Consider the following 10,952-nt stretch of genomic DNA (forward strand, 5'->3'; position numbering starts at 1 on the left):
CACAATTTCTTTTTCTCATAATGCTCATGTTTCCTTATATCGGCACCTCCAATACCAAGTATTTGTAGGTATGAGGCCATTTTAAGTTTGTTAGCTTAAAAATAGTAAAGTTAAATACAGAACACATCTTATTAGTTGACTTATTTATAGCATATGTACTGTACTCTTGAATTATCAGTTTATTATGCTAACTACAGCATTTAAGTATAGAGATATTGCATTACAGGTAGCAGTCATTCTTTTTTTTTTTTGATCTTTTATTTAAAGAATTTGGTGCACTTCAAAACCCAGAGGACATCAAGACATGTCCTTGTCCCCATATTTAAGGAAGCTGCGCTGAAGCTGAAGTCTGATGACTTTTGCAACGGGGCAGAAATGGGCAGCCAAGTTATCCAACTAGCGGATGGCATCGATTTGTCATCCAAGGCAGCCATGGAGTCGGTCAAGAGCATTGTGGAGGATATCATTGAGATCATCAGTGCCGCAGGAGAGAGAACTGTTGGCCCAGTGGCCAACACATACATCCTGACAAGGTTCGAGAGGTACAGGGATGGGGAACGAGCAGCCCACCTGTTCAAGGAACTGACGCCCAATCAGCAAACCCTCCCTTGCTGCTTCCTCCAGCAGTACCTTCTGCGCGCCATGCTGGAGAAAGTCATGAAGCATCTACGTGGAGAAGAGGCCATACCAGAGCAAGGCATGGATCCACTTTTGGTTCACGACGAGCAAGTAACACTACATCCTGTATGCCTTGTGCAAGAGGTATGGCAAACTGAAATCAGAGAGTGCACGCTCAGTGGCAGCATTTCTGAAGAAGTGGAGAAAGGCAGATGATGACCACACAGAATGTGACACATTCCTTCAATACACATCAGTTTGGCTAACTTTCCAAAGCAGAGGGGGACTGTTCATCGTTTCTGATGATGTCTACAAACTTTTCAGGTCATTCGAAATAGAAACAAGGAGGGTGCTCACACTTGGAAATGGCAAACCAATATTGCTTGTGTATCTGATATAGCCAGTACCAGTTCTGCTATGACTCAGCCTCCAGTGCATTTGAAAAACAAACCAAGTGTCCGCAGAAGATTAGTGCAGCTTGACTCTCTCGATATTCCAGGGCCATCATCTTTTCAACCACCACATTACAAAACATCAATAAGGTCACAGCTTTCACTTGAACATTTCTCATTCTCTGAGCAGGATTCTCAGCAGGAGAAAGAAATGTATGATAAAGCCATTGTATATACTTTGGAGAGATATTTTTATGTGGTGCAGAATAAATCTTCTAACCTTCCTAGTTTAAGTGTAAATTGGCATTTGAGGGTGAACAAAATATAGAACATTCAGAGTTTTCAAACAGGTATGTACTAAATGACGTCTACGTCTTAGATCATTTTAAGAGGGGTGTGTTTGTGTCAAGTCTCACTGGAAAGGAATTTTCTCAGGTTGCAATGGATGAGGCTCATGAGATGCTGATAAATAAAGATTGCAAGACTGCATTTTCACAGCATTTACCTCAACATGTAGAAAAAACTAGAATTATCACTGAAGGTGATTAATACCCCCGCCCCGAGTGTTGCTTCATAGTATGTGATGTCATGAGGGCAATGACGTCAATACCAAGTACACCAAATTTGACCTTCATAGCTTAAATGGTTTATTTTGATACAAAAATGAGTGGTTACCATGGCAACACATTTTCGTTATACTAACACATTGGTGTCTTGCAAAACTACACTTCTAGATCATGATACATACTAAATTTGACTTTAATTGCTAGAATGATAGAAAAGTCATTCGATCTGCAAGGTTTTGGTAAAATGGTGGTTACCGTGGCAACGGTTTGTGTGACAAACACAAAAATTATGTGTTCCACATCTATACCTCAGGGCCATAATGCCTACCAAATTTGGTTTCAATTGCTTGAAAACTGAAACTAAACACTTAACTCTCATCAGTAATGATAGAAAATGAAGTTGATACTTTACATTTGAAGTAGAGAAATACAAATTATGTCCTAGTGATTTTCGAGGGATTGCTCCGTTACATTAACTCGGTACATCCGATGTGTACAGGGTTTTTTCACCAGCTAACAAAAAGGTGGGCAAATTAAAATGGACAAGAAGACATGTAGGACACTGCCTTTGCACTACCTCACATGTACACTATTTCAGTGAAGTTGTTGATAAATATGTTATGCTATATCAAAGTCATCTCTTGGTACCTTCTTACTTTAAACAATTTCTTTTTCTCATAGATAATGCTCATGTTTATTCATATCTGCACCTCCAATACCAAGTATTTGTAGGTATGAGGCCATTTTAAGTTTGTTAGCTTAAAAATAGTAAAGTTAAATACAGAACACATCTTATTAGTTGACTTATTTATAGCATATGTACTGTACTCTTGAATTATCAGTTTATTATGCTAACTACAGCATTTAAGTATAGAGATATTGCATTACAGGTAGCAGTCATTCTTTTTTTTTTTTGATCTTTTATTTGAAGAATTTGGTGCACTTCAAAACCCAGAGGACATCAAGACATGTCCTTGTCCCCATATTTAAGGAAGCTGCGCTGAAGCTGAAGTCTGATGACTTTTGCAACGGGGCAGAAATGGGCAGCCAAGTTATCCAACTAGCGGATGGCATCGATTTGTCATCCAAGGCAGCCATGGAGTCGGTCAAGAGCATTGTGGAGGATATCATTGAGATCATCAGTGCCGCAGGAGAGAGAACTGTTGGTCCAGTGGCCAACACATACATCCTGACAAGGTTCGAGACGTACAGGGATGGGGAACGAGTAGCCCACCTGTTCAAGGAACTGACGCTCAATCAGCAAACCCTCCCTTGCCGCTTCCTCCAGCAGTACCTTCTGTGCGCCATGCTGGAGAAAGTCATGAAGAGAAGAGGCCATACCAGAGCAAGACATGGATCCACTTTCGGTTCATGACGAGCAAGTAACACTACATCCTGTATGCCTTGTGCAAGAGGTATGGCAAACTGAAATCAGAGAGTGCACAAGCAGTAGCAGCATTTCTGAAGAAGTGGAGAAAGGCAGATGATGACCACACAGAATGTGATACATTCCTTCAGTACAAGTCAGTTTGGCTAACTTTCCAAAACAGAGGGGGGCTGTTCATCGTTTCTGATGATGTTTACAAACTTTTCAGGTCCTTCGAAATAGAAACAAGGAGGGTGCTCACACTTGGAAATGGTGAAGCTGAGGGATTGAAGAACGCATGATCAAGCAGATTTCAGACAACATTCTGGTGCAGAATATGTGGAGCAATGTTGCGGGCAGTCTGGAGCCACATTTGGCCAAGCCTCTCCTCTCAGTAATCATCAATTACTGGGTGAAAATACGAATTTCTTCGTATGTCAAGTGCTACCTGTCATCACTCAGGAGAGAGGCAAGAATCTCTGTGGGAAGGAAGAAGAGCTTGAGAAAAGAACTGAAAAAACAATATGAAAAGTAGACATGAGCATGAATATATGATGTTGTATACATCTCATGCCAGGAATGAGCAGGGAGGTGAGCTGAAACCCCTGGAATGACTAACACAGAGTTATGGGCATTTACCACTGATACATGTAATACATTCGCCAATCAGCTTTGCTTTATTTTTGATAATGCCATTGTTGTCAATTCACTTTAGCATCACAATGGCTGGAGAGTCAGTAAACTGGATCATCCTTTATTGAGTAAATCCCCTAAGGTAGCGCAAACTCACAAAGCAAAGGAACTTTGCACTTCAAGCGCACTGGAGTACTTCCTCTTTCCGAACTTCCTAAACGCTTTGGGGACACTTTCCTAACCAAAATGCTAACTTTCCTAACCAAATGCAAACTTTCCGAAACTTTCCGAAAGCGATTGGGCCAGCATGCCGTGTGAATAAAAGTGGTCATGTGATGGTGCAAAACTTTGTGCATGCAAGTAAATGTTGCTCTGCGCTTCGCCGAACGAGAAGAAAAGGACGATAACATTTTTAGAGAAGCTCCAATCTCTGCCTAGAACCCCAAGATAAGGTAGGCAAAGATCAAAGAACAATGAAGCTGATTTCCATTATTATCACTGCTGTTAACAGGAGTAAGTAACGGAAGTATTTTTATATAAACCCTATTAATTAACGTTCGTCATGCCATTTCATCGCAAGATTCAACCGAAAGTGCTTAGGGTGCCCCCAGACACAGTAGAGTCTACACCGTCGCCGGCCATGTAGGCAGCGATACAGTATTTAGTTTACAGTCGCCCCCGCTTAAGGCTTAGCGGGAGCGGGAGGGGTTGGGAACCAAGCCTTCCAACTTAAAGTTAAAGCCTTTAAAATAGGTTGGTATTCTGTAACTTACGGAAGTTATGACAGAAGTTTGTTATAACTTTTAAATTGGTATTCTGTAACTCAATCATAAGTCACTGATTTAAGAAAAAAGTTACGATCGAGATGGGATTATGATAAAAGTTATGACAAGGGAGGAGTTTCATTTGTGAACAATCTTGTACAGGTCACATTCTCCCTGTGTATAAGAAGATATTCTTACCCAAACAATTTCAGAGAATTATCAAGGAGGCTAACCAGGAATGGATTGCTACTGTTCTGTATGATGACGAAGGCCATCTTTGAAACACCTACAAGCAGAGCTGGTACCAGCCACCTCCATCCCCAAAGTTGTCACATTACCAGGTTACTAGTGTTTGCTACATCACACCTGTATACAATTATTTTACACTTGTTTTGAAATGTAGTGGTATTACACTTTGTGTTGGGCAGTGGTCTATCTTTATTTATTTTTTTATATGTTGTAAATTGATCTTCAAAGTTCACTGAAATGTTAGTTTCAGTATTGATGTCCTTAGAATTTGAGTTTTCTGGAAGCATATAGTAAATAATGTTATATTATGCTTAGTGCATTTATGTTACTATTAATTGTTGCTTTCTATCAGGACATGGAGGTCATAATCCAACTTGGCAGGGTGAATGCAAGTTGCTACATCAACACAGCCTGATGGGCTAGAGAGCATGAACCTGGTGCATTTTAGTTCTGTAAGCGTTACTCCCTGGCCAGGCTTTTGTTACACGTACTTTACACTGCAACTGTACCCCTATTTTATCTTTCACTTCTCTGCCTATTTCCCTCTTCAACAAGGTAAGAGTCTTGTAAATTTAGACCAATTACGCTCTAAGCTCTAATTGGGATGGACGGCCTGCACACCAAACAAGGCTAGTCCAAGAGCGCCCGCAGGAACTGTTTCCCAACCAAGTGGTAGCATTGGGACACCCAACAGAGTACCCCCCACGTTCTCCCGTTCTGACACCCCTAGACTTCTTTCTCTGGGGGTTTGTGAAGAGTCAAGTGTACTGACCACATTTCGCAGAGACCCTTTCAGTACTTTGGGACCACGTCAAAGCGGCCATGAGAGGTGTCTGCAGAGAACGTATCATCCACTCAGCTAGAGACGCGTCCAGACGCACCAGACTCTGTATTCAGTTGGAAGGGGTGCAAGTGGAAGGAAGAGTTTAGAGATCTAGTTTTATCTCGGATAGTGTTTTGAACTGCTTTGAATTATAATTTGCATTTCTTTATCAATTTTGGTTATGATTCCTTTTATGCCTAGAGAAGCAAACGCACCAATTTCATCCGCTTGATCCCACCATCCAAGTGCTGTGTGCCCTTGGCTATCATGCTACAGACGAATTGCTGTCTGATAGGGAAGAGATTCATCACATAAACATACCAACAGTGTTGGGAACAGTATGGGCAGTGGCCCAGGCCCTGATACGGAAGAAAAAACGAGAAAAGAGTATTGAAAATTTAGACCAATTGGGCTCTAAGCTCTAATTGGGATGGATGCCCTGCAAGCCTAGTCCAAGAGCACCTGCAGGAACTAATTCCCAACCAAGTAGTAGCATTGGGACACCCAACAGAGTACCCCCAACGTTCTCCCGTTCTGACACCCCTAGACTTCTTTCTCTGGGGGTTTGTGAAGAGTCAAGTGTACTGACCACCTTTCGCAGAGACCCTTTCAGTACTCTGGGAACATGTCAAAGCGGCCATGAGGGGTGTCGGCAGAGAACTTATCATCCGCTCAGTTAGAGACGCGTACAGACGCGCCAGCCTCTGTATTCAGTTGGAAGGGGCGCAAGTGGAAGGAAGAGTTGAGAGATCTAGTTTTATCTCGGATAGTGTTTTGAACTGTTTTAAATTTTAATTTGCATTTCTTTATAAATTTTGGTTATGATTCCTTTTATGCCTATGAAAATCATGTCAAAGCATAAAGTGCACTATTAATAAATATCAACATCATTGTAGTAACATGACCTTAAATGGTCAGCTCAAGTTGACAAAATGTTTAAACAGGCAAACATGAGACTCCACACGCTCAGGATTCTGAAGGGCTTTAACCTGCCTACAGTGCATTTAGTTAACGTTTACACAGCATATGTCAGGCCAGTCCTAGAATACTGCGCCATTGTTTGGAACTCAGGTTTGACAAAGAAACAAAGTGAAGAAATGGAGAAGATACAAAAACATGTATGTCGTCTCATGCTCGGCCCCTCATTTGTAAATTACCCAATACATTACCTGTTTGTGATTTATCAAAGTTATGTCAACGCCATCTAAAATTGTGCCAGAAATTTAAGTTCAGTTGTATTACCCATGATTATGATTTGCTCCCACCTACCAGAATGGAAACACATGTACGTAATTTACAGAGTAACTAGAAATGTCGCTATGGCGACTGATGCCTCCGCCATAATGCATGATTCTCCCAATAGGCGTATAGTACCATGTCTTCACAATGTGTGATCCATGACAGTTTCACATAACTGGCAAAATATTGATATGACAGGTTTGTCAGAAATGACTTGAATGTTCACTTTCCTTGAACTGGGTTTGCTATGATTGTCGAAGAGTGCAGGTACACATATTTGGGGAATTGAGAATTTTTACTTGAATTCTGACGGACCCTTTTATAAGTTTATGCATTGAGCAATTTCCAAGGTATGAAGAAAGAGTGTAATTACAGTACAAATAGATTTTTTTTTTTTTTTTTTTGGGGGGGGGCATAGAAACCTGGCCTTTGACCCTTAACCTTTGACCTTTGACATTCTGGCTGGAAATTTCCTGGAGAATCTCCATTAGGTAATGCATGTATATATCAAGTTTGAAAACTAATGATGCAAGCATTTCATATATACTAGTGTATGAGGGAAATAGTAAAATATTGTGGAGTTGACCTTGACCTTTGACCCCATGACTATTGACCTATGACCCCTAAATTCCCTAGATAATCTCTGCCAGTCAGTACATGCGTATGTACCAAGTTCCATGAAGATACATTGAACCATTTGTGAGAAAAGTGATATTACATTTTCACCTAACCTTTGACCTTATGACATTAAACTCTCTCTGGAGAATCTTTACGCAGTAGTACATGTCTACACCAAGTTTCAAGAAAATACCTTAGGGCATTGCATAGATATTGGGGAAATAGCAACATTTTTAGCATTTGACATTGACCTTTTGACCTTTGACCTCTTGCCAATGTCACTAAAATCTACTCAACTAATTGTCCCATCATACATCATCCTTGGACCAAGTTTGGTGAAAGCTGCTTCATCCAGTTTTGAGTTATCACGTAAACAGATAAATTTCAGGATTTGACCTTGATCTTTGACCTTTGACCTCAGTCCGATTTCACGAAGAAACTAATCAAGTAATTGTCCCATCATACATCATCCTACAACAAAGTCTGGTGAAATTTGATCGATCCAGTCTTGAGTTATCGCGTAAAGGGATACAATTTCATGATTTGACCATGACCTTTGACCTCAGTCCGATTTCACTAAGAAACTAATCAAGTAATTGTCCCATCATACATCATCCTACAACAAAGTTTGGGGAAATTTGATCGATCCAGTCTTGAGTTATCGCGTAAAAGGATACAATTTCATGATTTGACCTTGACCTTTGACCTTTGACCTTTGGCGGATTTCACCCAAATCTAATCAACTAATTGCCCCATCATACTTTATACTTCGACCAAGTTTGGTAGAATTCAAGTCAATATTACTCAAGTTATCGCGTAAACGAAAGCGGACGGACGTACAGACGTACGTACGGACGTACATACGGATGGACGGACGGACAACCCGAAAACATAATGCCATAGTGGCGGAGGCATAAAAAATGTGTTCAGTGAGTTTAAGTGCAGAACAAGTCATATGTATGCTTTCGTTCCTGAGCATATCATTTGCATAAAGTTTCCCAAAATCTGTTCCGGAGCATCACCAGTTTCCATTTTTTTAAAACAAATTTTGCCATTCCAAAGACCACCATTTTCGAAATTCGCTCCAGAGAATCGCCATTTTACATATGTTGGTGAACCTTGCCGTTCCGATGACTGTACATGCAATTTAGAGCAGCATTTTCACTCTCAAATTGGGTCAAAATGGCTGCTTGTTTTGGAGTGCCTCATTATCACACTCAAAACGGCTCAAACTCGTTCCGGAGACCCTCATTTTCATGTTCAACCGCTCGGGTTTCCGTTTTGGAGGCCCTGCATTTCTTTTTCTTGCTGCAGCACATACCTACCAAAATTTGGGGTGAGGAGGGTGAGTACAATTTTACACGCATAATGCAAAATTTTTCATTGCAAATATCCATGAGTGGAAGAATCGATCATGACGGAAAACCAAGCGTAGCGATTACAGTACAATGGCCCGGAGACAGTTGTGGTCAACCGACTACACAGAGTATGAAAGCTTTCCTGAAAGGAGATCGTTGGAGGAGAGGAAACCACTTATGAAATATGAAAGAGCATTGAATTTTATGTGGAATTCAACGTTTTTTTGACAAAAATCCGTTTAGAAATGGCTGAGAAAAGCAAAAATAAGTTGTCCGATAAAAGTGTGGGACCAACACTTTCTTGCGTGAAACGACCATACAAACATGTACCTCCCTCTACTGTTTGAATTTGACTGCACTGGGCTTGAGGCTTTTTCAACCGTTATCTTCCGCACACGCAAGCAATGTGTGCCCCGCACGGCTTGGTCTGGGAGGTTGACCTTTTCACCTCAATCTGACCTCCGTGAATTTGGGAGAGAAAGTGTGGGAGTGTTGCGTAATCACGGGTGCGTCGTCGATCGTTCGGTTTGTTTACCCCATGAGCTTAGAGGGGAGTCTCCGATCTCCCTGCTGCTGTTTCCTTCCAAACAAAAATGGACGCCGAAGAGATGAAACCGAAAAAGAGAAAGACGTACTTTGAATCTTATGATAGAAAGTGAGGAAACACTATGAAGAGGATACGAATAGGAGTAAAAACTCACGAGGAGTGGGCAAGATGCCGTAGCGACCTAGGATTCAAAAGGGACGACCAGCTCGCAGAGTTTTTGTTACAAAAGTGAGTACTGCATACTATCAAAATAGTAGAGGAGAGGAAAGGAGTTGCCTCTTAATGTGCCTTCTGCCGACGAGATGTCAAAACTAGAAAGTGTTCTAGAAGAGTACAGACTGTCACTGCTCAATCACGACCCAGACCACATTTACTGTGGAGGAGACATCACTTCAGGTCTACCGAGGAGCACGTTAGTGAAGATCGGGACAGAAAGCATAGTAAAGCATCCATTTCACTCATTTGTGAAGCGTTATGCATTCCCGAACAAAGACATAGCTGATAAAGTATGGCCAATACTATGCACTGTCCTTGAGAGACCGCCTTCAAAAACAGAAACAGTAACTGCATTGATAACATGTGGATGCATTCAGAGTAAACTTCTGAACTGGTTTGCATACTCTACATACATCAACGAGGTACATTCTGTGTATTAATGTGTGGATACCCCACGGAGTCGAGAGAGAGAGCGCTGTCACTGCTGGCCAGAAATGAGATATCCAGACACCGGGGTAATAACAGTATGTATGCGCTTTGAGCACTCTATTAAAGGGATAGTATAGTATTGGTGGAGATGAGAATTGGGCTTTTAACTTTTTGTGAGATACCAAGAAAACACTTATGAAAAAGTATAGAGCATACCATTTAAAGAGGAATCCAAAGTTTATTTGATGAAAATCAGGTTTGGAATGACTGAAGCATCCAAACACAAAGTAAAACAAAGCGATCATAATAAAATGTGGGTCCCAAACTTTATTGAATTGCTCTGTTTTGGATATCTCAGCCATTTCAAAACCAATTTTCATCAAATAAACGTTGAATTCCTCATGGAATTACATGCTCTTTCATATTTCATAAGAGATTTCTCATTATCTCACCAAAAAATGTTAGAAACCTGAAATTAGATCTCAACCAAAACTGTACGATCCCTTTAAGTGGATTTAGTGCGATATAAATTCATATCATTATTATTACAATAATGTACACATAATGCCTAAACCTCTAATTCTAATACTGAAAATCAAGTAATCCATACCTGCTCAATCACCCAAAGTAAGAAAAAAAAAGCATAGATGGGATAATGTTGCGACCTGAATTTTCACTTTGTTGTAGCAGGAATTTTGTTATAACCTTGTTTGTTATAACAAGAGTTCACTGCATTCATAGAGAAACTTGTTGATATTTTGCTTTTTTGATTATCTTAAATCAGCTGTGTATTTATATCTGATGCATACAATAGGCACGTCCACTTACTGTTTACTATCATTGTTGAATGTCTGATATTCATTGTATACATCGGTTGGATCATGCTTATTGTAGTCAACAGATTTAACTCTAGTCAAGGGGAGGGCCTTTTTGACCCCCCTGCCATTTTCTTCATTGTGCATCTAGTCTGATTGGAATTTCTAAATCCAAATCCAAACATTCCCCCTGATTCATAAAAAATTTGTACATTCAGATTTTTAATGAATTACATTTCAAGAAAAATGGTCTGATTTTTCATTCCCGACTTGTCTTATAATTGTGTCAATTTTCAAGTCAACCGTTCAATTCGTTGCC

At 40.5% G+C, this 10,952-nt stretch overlaps 1 pseudogene; it reads left to right on the forward strand.

Moving 5' to 3' along the window:
* Window positions 1–375: 375 nt before the first annotated feature.
* LOC139723042 (uncharacterized) lies at window positions 376–3,477 on the forward strand (annotated as a pseudogene).
* The last annotated feature ends 7,475 nt before the right edge of the window (window positions 3,478–10,952 follow it).

The sequence above is a fragment of the Diadema antillarum genome, unplaced genomic scaffold, assembly GCF_040938485.1.
Source record: "Diadema antillarum isolate AM-2024a unplaced genomic scaffold, OU_Dant_1.0 scf00000180, whole genome shotgun sequence".
Lineage (NCBI taxonomy): Eukaryota > Metazoa > Echinodermata > Echinoidea > Diadematoida > Diadematidae > Diadema > Diadema antillarum.